The following is a 9,399-nucleotide window of genomic DNA, read 5'->3' on the forward strand; positions in this document are numbered from 1 at the left end:
AATAAAAATCCCAACAACCAACTTTGAAGATTTGGGAAAAAAGCTGGTTGTCACATTTATATGGAAAGGAGTTTCCCCCCTTCCCACCCCCGCCCCCAGCCTGGAGATCACGCCGCCAGTGGCGGCCCTTACTGCCAGTTGGCCGTAAGGTGACACTGATTCTCCCCTATCCATCTGACCCTTGAGAAAGAGACCCATCTGCGCAGACTGAGGGGCTGGGGAAGGGGCTAGTGAACTCGGATCCACCCCGGGACAGGGGGAGTGGAAGTTCCCTCCCCAGACAGCAGCGAGGCGGCAGCCACAGTTGATTATGGAAGCTTCCCACAAGAGCAACTCTTCAGAGACAGCGCCTCCACCAAATTCAGCAGTCAGTGAGCTCATATCTCTCATATGCCCAACAGATTAATTTTGTTGCTAGGTATGAAGTGGGATAAATCATCTGGCTAATTTGAAACAGACACTACTAGTTTCAGGAGATGTCACTAAGAGAATCATCGCCGTGACAATTGTACCTCCTTCCTGGAGAACAAGTACAGGTTTGGGGATCATCCAGACAGCTCAGGCTTCTGTAATTCACGCACCACACATGCAAATGGCATCATCCTTATCAGAAAGTGAGGCGTCTCAGGACTCCTCTGACAGCATAGGCTCCTCACAGAAAACCCATGGGGTTCTAGCACGGTGCCCATCTTACAGAAAAAATGTTGAAAGACCTATCTTCTGAAGATACCCGAGGCAGAAAAGGAGATGGAGAAAAACCCTGGAGTCTCTACTGTCACTTCTGTGTCTGTTCCGACTCCCATCTATGAGACTAGCACTGGCCAGTACATGCATTGCCCCAGATGGAGCCTTACAGGTGGCCAGGCACAGATGGGGTGCAGGGACTTCAGACAGTAACCATGACAAATCCAGGCAGTACTCAGCAAGGCACAACGACAATTCTCCAGTATGCACAGATCTCTGAGGGACAGCAAATACTTGTGTCCAGCAACCAGGTGGTTGTACAGACTGCACCAGATGTGCAGGCGTATCAGACCCGTACCACACCTACCGCTACTTCTCTACCGCACACTGCGGTAATGTGAATCTTACATCTCACACAACCAAGACGGATGACCCCAGTTGAAAAGAGCAAGAAGGTCAATGAAAAACTGAAAGGCTGCTCAAGAATGTCGCAGAAAGAAGAAAGAACAGTGAAATGTCTGGAAAATCGAGTTGCAGTCCCGGAAAATCAAAATAAAACTTTAATAGAAGAGTTAAAAACGTTGAAGGATCTTTATTTTCATAGAAGTGTTTGATTCTTAGGAAAGAAATATTTTTGTGCACTTGCCTAAAAGTTAGATGGGTTTCTTTTTTTTTTTAATGGAGTTTTATAAAACTTTTACTTAGGCTTTTGCAACTCAGAGATGAGTATCTCATGCAAGAGATCTGGTGACAGGATGAAGTGGAACATGACCTCAAGGAAGCTACTGGCAAAACTGGAAGCTTTAAAAATTAAACATCTCGAGAAACAAGAAGTGAATTTTCGACAATATGAATTTTCTAAATAACAGTAGTTGTCCATAATCCAAAAATGGCAAATAAAATGAAATTTTGGTAAAATGTTTTTTGATAACATCAATTTATCTTATAGGTTTCATTTCTTACTGCTTCCTGAAATTTATCTTTTTCAATTACGTGTGTGTGTATGCGTTATTTCTGCCAGTAGATTCTAAATTAAAAATGTAAAAGAAAAACTAATACATAACTAAATATATAAATTATGTATCCTGATTATATATACTTGTTCTATTGACGTGTCTTTTAAATGGGATTTTAAAAGTTTGTTTATTGGATTTAAAAGGGTTTTTGAAGATTGAGTTAATTATTTTTGAAGGCTTGTCCTAAAAGGCATCTAAGGTACATGAAAGGAGTTGTGGTGACTTTGTAACTAACATTTTTATTAGAATGGAGGAGAACCATTTCGAAGTTTGACACTTTTAGCTTTTTAAAAGTTTGATACTTTTAAATCGTTTTTTTTTTTTTGGCTACTCTGGGAGCAGTCATTTTTTACAAATATATAAATTGTTTTGATCATATGTTCTATATGCAGTTGAATGTACATTCCTTATTCTGTTTTGCTTCAGTAGAATGGAATGCTTACAAACACTTAAAATGATATTAAGAGGATTTTTTAAAATCTGCAGATGCTTACCAAAATTTTTCCAAGAGGAGTTTATAATCAGTTTAATGTAGGGTTTATTAAATTCTAAAATAGTGTAGTTATTAGGGCAACTTTATATCAGAGACTATTTTCTAATGTAGTGAGTGGTACCTTTTCACATAAGAAAAATGACTGCCAATATATTTTATAGCTAATCTTTATAAATTCTAATGTTGAATTTTAAATGATTATTTAAAATGTCTATATAGTTTGTTTAGTAAAAAGAAATAAATATTTTGTATCTCAGAGTATCATTTTTATATTATGGGAAGTAAAGTTTCAGATTGGCTAATATTTGAACTGTGAGTTTTGTATTCAATTTGAAGCGCAACACCAGTATTTAACTTCTAGTTCCCAATTTGTATACATTATGAAACTGTACTGCAAAACAGTAGTGTGCGCCTCATGCAATATGAATCATATTGCCTTCTATAAATTAAAGGACATTTGATAAAATGAAGTTTGCTGAATGTAAGATATAATGATTGATAAATGAATGCTGATAGACATTCTGTTGATTATACCTATTGTTATGCCTTTGCAGTTTTAAAATGAAGATAAAATTACAGTTCCGGTAAAAAAAAAAAAAAACTTATATGGAAAGGAGAGAGAGACCCTGGATAGCTAAAGATAGCCTGAAAAAGAAGAGTGAAGTGGGAGGGCTATCACTTCCTGACTTCAAAAGTCACTATAAAGTCACATTGGTCAAAACAGCATGGTACTGGCACAAAGATAGAAGGATTGCCCAGTGGAATAGAATAGAGTGCAGAGACTGACCATCAAATTTATGGACATTTGTTCACTGATAAGGCTGCCAAATCCGCTGAACTGGGACAGAATAGTTTTTTTGATAAATGGGCATGGGAGAATTGGATATCAATAGCCAAAAGAATGAAAGAGGATCCCTACCTTACACCCCATATAAAAATTAACTCAAAATGGATTAAAGACCTAAATGTAAGAGCCAGCACCATAAAACTTCTAGAAGAAAATGTAGGGAAACATCTTCAAGATCTAGTAATAGGTTTAAGCTTCTTAAACTTTACACCTAAAGCACAAGCTCTGAAAGAAAAAATAGACAAATGGGAACTCCTTAAGGTCAGAGCTTCTGCACCTCAAAGGACTTTGTTAAAAAGATGAAGAGGCAGCCAACCCAACGGGAGAAAATATTTGGAAACCGCAAATCAGATGAAGGCTTGACATCCTCTGTGCATAAAGAAATTATACAGCTCAACAACAAAAGAACAAACAACCCAATTATAAAATGGGTAGAGGACATGAATAGACACGTTTCTGATGAGCAAATACAGATACCTAAAAAGTACGTGAAGAACAGCTCATCTTCATTGGCTGTAGGAGAGATGCAAATTAAGATGACAATGAAATATCACCTCACACCTATAATAATGGCTCCTATTAAGCAAATAGGAAACTATAAATGTTGAAGAGAATGTGGAGAAATTGGAAGACTTATTCACTGCTGGTGGAAATGTCAAATGGTACAGCTGCTGTGGAAGTCAGTTTGGCGATTCCTCAGAAAACTAAATATTGAGTTGCCCTATGACCCGGCAACACCAATACTCAGTATACACCCATGCTCTAGTTTGCTAGCTGCCAGAATGCAGTATACCAGAACAGAATGGCTTTTAAAAAGGGGAATTTAATAAGCTGCTAGTTTACAGTTCTAAGGCCAAAAAAAGTCTCAAATTACAACAAGTCTATAGAGGTGTCTAATCAAAGGCATCCAGGGAAAGATACCTTGGTTCAAGAAGGCTGATGAAGTTCAGGGTTTCTCTCTCAAGTGAGAAGGCACACGGTGAACACAGTCGCAGTTTCTCCCTCATCTGGAAGGGCACATGGCGGACACGGCATCATCTGCTAGCTTCTTCTCCTGGCTTCCAGTTTCATGAAGCTCTCTGGGAGGCATTTTCCTTCTTCATCTCCAAAGGTTGCTGGCTCAACCCAGAAGAGCTGATGACAGTGACATGAACAGACATTTGCACACCAGTGTTCATAGCAGCATTATTCACAGTTGGCAAGAGATGAAAACAATCCAAGTGCCCATCAACAGACGAGTGGATAAACAAAATATGGCATCTACATACGATGGAATATTATGCAGCAGATAGATGAAATGATGTCCAGAAACATATGACAACGTCTATGAACCTTGAGGTCATAATGCTGAGTGAAATAAGTCAGACCCAAATGGACAGATAGTGTATGATTTTGTTATTATGACTCTATTAAAGCCTCCAGTGCTTTGGAGCAGCTAGAAGAAAAATTCTGAGATGAGGGAATGGTAGCCCATGACTGACTCTGGGATGTGTTCTGTAGCTGCTTGCTGAAGTGTGCTTTGAAAAATACTGCTTTTTTCCTCTGTGCTTTATATATATGTTACATGTTTTTAAACATTTTTTAATTGTTAAATTATATATACACACACACAAGAAAAGGGAAAAAAGCAACGATTTTCAAAATATACTTTAACAAGCAGCTACAGAACAGATTTCAGAGTTTGTTGTAGGTTACCATTCCACTATTTTAGATTTTTTCTTCTACCTGCTATAAAACACTGGAAGCCAGAAGAAAATTTTTTTCTTTTTTGTGAAAAATAACATATATACAAAGAAGCAATTAATTTCAAAGCATATCACAACAATTAGTTATAGAACAGATTTAAGAATTTGGTGTGGGGTCTCAGTGGCAGAATTCCCGCCTCCCATGCCAGAGACCTGGGTTCGTTGCCCAGTGCCTGCCATTGAAAAAAAAAAGGCATTTGGTATGGGTTGCAATTCCACAATTTTAGGTTTTACTTCTAGCTGTTACTGGAGTAACAGATACTGGAGACTAAAAGAAATAACAATATAATGATTCAGCAATTATACTCATTTGTTAAACCCTACCTTCTCTATGTATATATATTTACCAAAAAAAATGGTGTAAAAAAAACAATATAGGAAGCTATAGTAATATTAGATAAAATAAATTCTGAAGTAAAAAATTTGAAAATGTTTAGTAACACAGGTCACTACTGTAGCAAAGTTGATATTTGTGGTAACTTTCTACTTGATATTTTGAGAATGTACACAGTTTTGATAGTTAATCAAATGATATTTAAGATAGTGTTTAATATTTAGAATTTAAGAAATGCCATCTGTAAATTTTTTCCTTCCCTGTTTTAATTTTTAATTGGTTTTTGAAATATATTGTACAAATAGGCTTTACAATGATTATTTAGATATTTTATTTAAATATGCCTATGGATAATAAGCTAACTAAGATATCCATTTTAGGTGGTAAAGATTTTCATATGTTCAATTGTTAAAATATTTGTATCTTTATATTTTCCTGAAATTAGGAAAATGTTCAGGAACATAGGTCATTACTATAGCAACATTGATATTTGCAATAACTTTCCACTTGATATTTTGAGAACATTCACAGTTTTGACAGCTGGTCAAATGATATTTAAGTCAGTGGTTAATATTTAGAATTTAAAATACTCTACTATCGAATTTGTAGGTTTTTCCCTTGTGGCCTTAATTTTAAATTGATTTATGAAACTTACTGTGCAAACACAGGTTTTACAATGATTATTTGGATATCTTATTTAAATATGCCTATGGATAAGCTAGCTAACTAAGATATCTATTTTTGGTGGTGTGCTGGATTGAATCTGTGGTGGACCCCAGAAAACCCATGTCCTTGAATCCTCATTCAACATTGCGGACTGGGAGCTTTTTGATTGTTCCCATGGAGATGTGACCCACCCAATTGTGGGTGGTAACTTTTGATTAGATGGTTTCCATGGAGATGTGTCTCCACCCATTCAACGTGGGGTTGCTTATTGGAGCTTTTTAAGAGGTAGCCATTTCGGAAAGAGCGAGAGACCCCACACAGCCAGAGACCTTTGGAGATGAAGAAAGAAAATGTCCCCGGGGGAGCTTCATGAAACAAGGAGCCTGGAAAGAAAGCTAGAAGATTTCGCCATGTTCACCATGTGCCTTTCCATTTGGGAGAAAAAAACCTGAACTTCATAAAGCCTTCTCGAACCAGTGTACCTTTCCTGGATGGCTTACATTGGACATTTCTATAGCTTTGCTTTAATTTGGACATTTCACAGCCTTAGATCTATAAACTTGCAACTTAATAAATTCCACCTTTTTTTTTTTTTTTTTTTTTTAAAGAGAGAGGGAGGAAGGGAAGGAAAGACAGAGAGAAGGAAGGAAGGATGGAAGGAAGGAAGAAAGGGAAACATCTTTAAACATTTTCTTGTTTTATTATATTTTGTTTGTTTGTTTGTTTTTTACATGGGCTGGGGCCGGGAATCGAACCGAGGTCCTCCGGCATGGCAGGCAAGCACTCTTGCCCGCTGAGCCCCGCGGCCCGCCCCTAAATTCCACCTTTTAAAAGCCATTCTGTTTCTCATATATCACATTCCAGCAGCTGGCGAACTAGAACAGGTGGTTCTAAGTGTATTATTTGTTTTCTTAAATAAAAATACTAAAAACAAAATGTTGGCAGGGTCGGTCTCTATCTAAGGTCCTTAGAGACGAATCTGTTCCATGCCCCTCTCGTAGCTTCTATCGCTTCCAGCAACCCTTAGCATTCCTTGGCTTGTAGCATCATCACTCCAATCTCTGCCTCCACTGCTGCATGGTCTTCTCCCTGTGACTCTCTAGGCTTCTATGTTTTCTCTCCTTAAAAGGGCAGCAGTCCTATTGAAGTAGGGCCTGCTCTACTGGTCCTGGGGGTTGGAACTTGAACATGTCTTTTGGGAGGATTCAGTTCCAACCAAAGCATCCTTCTCCCAAAGAAATACCAGGAAAACACCTGCTGCTGCCTTTCCAAGCTGCCGGAGTGCTTTGAATGCAAGCTGACTGCCAACCCGAGACCTGCAACCTACACCTGCACCTGATCACATCTGGCAGAGCTGTGAGACATCAGGAGGCAGCCCCAGCTCCTGCACTTTCCATGTTTCCATGCAGAACACCTTTAGATGTTGTCCACATGTGTGAGGCAGATGAACTCGTGCCATGGACCAGCAAAACCATGTGAGACCGAGGGCTGAACTAAATTATCCAGAAAAAGCCTACGGTGGGAGGTTCCATGGTGGGAGGGCACACTGGGGAGCTTGATGATGAAGGTGTGTCCTGCTTGCAGTGCCCTAATAAGTGTAAACTCTTTGTTTTCCGGGGGTACCATGTGTGATCTCTGGGATTGTATGTACCCCGCCTACAATGCCACAGCCTCAGTTCACTGGTTAGAGTTGCACTGTACCTGAATTGATGCCTCGGGTCAGGTAAAAAAGATTTGCAGAAACTCCCAGAGGATGCCCCTGGTATTCTAAGATAAACCTTTATGGTCCATGGGATTTGCTTTAACCAGCTAAATCCACAACTCCTAGAGGACATAACTGAAGCTAATCCTGCAGGTTGGTCTCACTCTGCTATGTGGGGTCCTACTGGTAATTTTGCTGTAAAGATGCTTTGGCCTAGAGCAGTACAATGGTGGCTCAGTGGCAGAATTCTCACCTGCCATGCTAGAGACCCAGGTTCAATTCCCGGTACCTGCCCATGCGGGGGGGAAAAAAAAAGATGCTTTGACCAATGGAGTGGACTCTGCAGAAAAATTTAGCATCACAGGTTTGAGGCAGCTGTCTTTAGAAAGGCCTGTTTGCAAGGCTGGTCCTTGTCTAGCATCTGGGTACTTGGCACTCAGTGTGTCTGTTGTTCCCTAAGTGATGAGGAGGGATCTCTGTGTCTGGATTGTGCAACAATGAGGTTTATGCTTACATCACAATTCAACCCTGACACTAGCTGCAAATGACTTCACATACTTCCACCACCAGCTACAAAGCAATTCTGACTCTGACCGACCTAAAGTTAGGTCAGACCCCACAGTTCAAGGGCACTTCTCTACCAGATGGCCCTTCAGACACCAGGCACATGCTTGTGATGTCCCCAGAGCCACGCTCTCTCCTTACCAACTGGCTACAAATGCAGGCGCTCCCACTTCTCCCCTCAAGTTCAGTGATTTGCTAGAATGACTCGCAGAACTCGAGAAAGCACTGTCCTTACAACTATATTTTAGCATAAAGAAAACAAATCAGAAGAGACCCATAGGGCGAGGTCTGGGAGGGTCTCGAAGGCAGAGCTTCCGTGTCCTTCTCACGTGGATGCAGGACGTGGCACTCTCCCGGCACATCGATGTGTACCTGCCATCACTGGAAGCTCTCTCCAGCTGCAGTGCCCAGGGGCTTTAACAGGGATTTCATCATGTAGGCGTGATGGAGGGAATCTCAATCTCCAGCCCCTCTCCCTTGAGGGTGGGGTTGAACCCTAACCCTGAGTCATCTCATTAGCATAAACTACTCAGGTGTTCACTGGGACCCACCATGAATAACAAAAGACACTCAGATCCAGGAGGAAATTCTAAAGAAATTCTATCTCCCAGGAACTGTAGGCAAAGACCAGCCACCTGTTTGTTTTTTGTTTGTTTCGTATGCTGTATGGTAGGGGTCACATTTCATTTTTTTTTTCCATGTGAGCATCTTGTTATTGCAGCACCATTTGTTAAATTTTTTGTTTGGTTTGGGAAAGTGCACGGGCGGGGAACCGAGCCCAGGGCTCCCGCACGGCAGGAGAGAATTCTACCACTAAACTACCCTTGTACCCTCTGTTTGATTGTTTTTCAATACTACACTGCTGAACACTAGTTTTCCTTCCAGAAGTCTGGAATTCTGGTACCTGCTAGGCAGAGGGGGCCTGCAATGCCAGCCTCCCAATAAACTCCTTGGGCATTGAGTGTCTAATGGGCTTCCCTGGGCAGAAACATCGCACGTGTGCAGCTGCAGTCTCGTGGCTGGATGTGCGCTGTAACCCCTCATGCCTGGGGAGAGCATAAAGAGGCTTATGCATGATTCTTTCAGGTTCAGCCTGTGGCTTTTTTTTCCTGATGAACCAGCCATGAATCCTTCCTGTGCTGCCGTGATTCCTGTGGGTCCCAGCAAATCTCGAAACCCAAGGTGGTCTTGGGGAACCCCTAACACAGTACCTCTAATCTGTCGATTTGATACCAGACAAAAGCAGTTGGTTCTCTGCCTTTTATGTGCAAAGCAGTCAATCCATGACACCGGGGTTTCAGAGATAAGAGGTTATTTCTAGACGCAAAGCAGGAAAGCAGATGGCTTA

General features: G+C 40.6%; 1 pseudogene; it reads left to right on the forward strand.

Annotated features, from left to right (window-relative positions):
* Nucleotides 1-599: 599 nt before the first annotated feature.
* On the forward strand, nucleotides 600-1,298 carry LOC143660219 (cyclic AMP-dependent transcription factor ATF-1 pseudogene; annotated as a pseudogene).
* The last annotated feature ends 8,101 nt before the right edge of the window (nucleotides 1,299-9,399 follow it).

Source organism: Tamandua tetradactyla, chromosome 16 (genome assembly GCF_023851605.1).
Source record: "Tamandua tetradactyla isolate mTamTet1 chromosome 16, mTamTet1.pri, whole genome shotgun sequence".
Taxonomy (NCBI): Eukaryota; Metazoa; Chordata; class Mammalia; order Pilosa; family Myrmecophagidae; genus Tamandua; species Tamandua tetradactyla.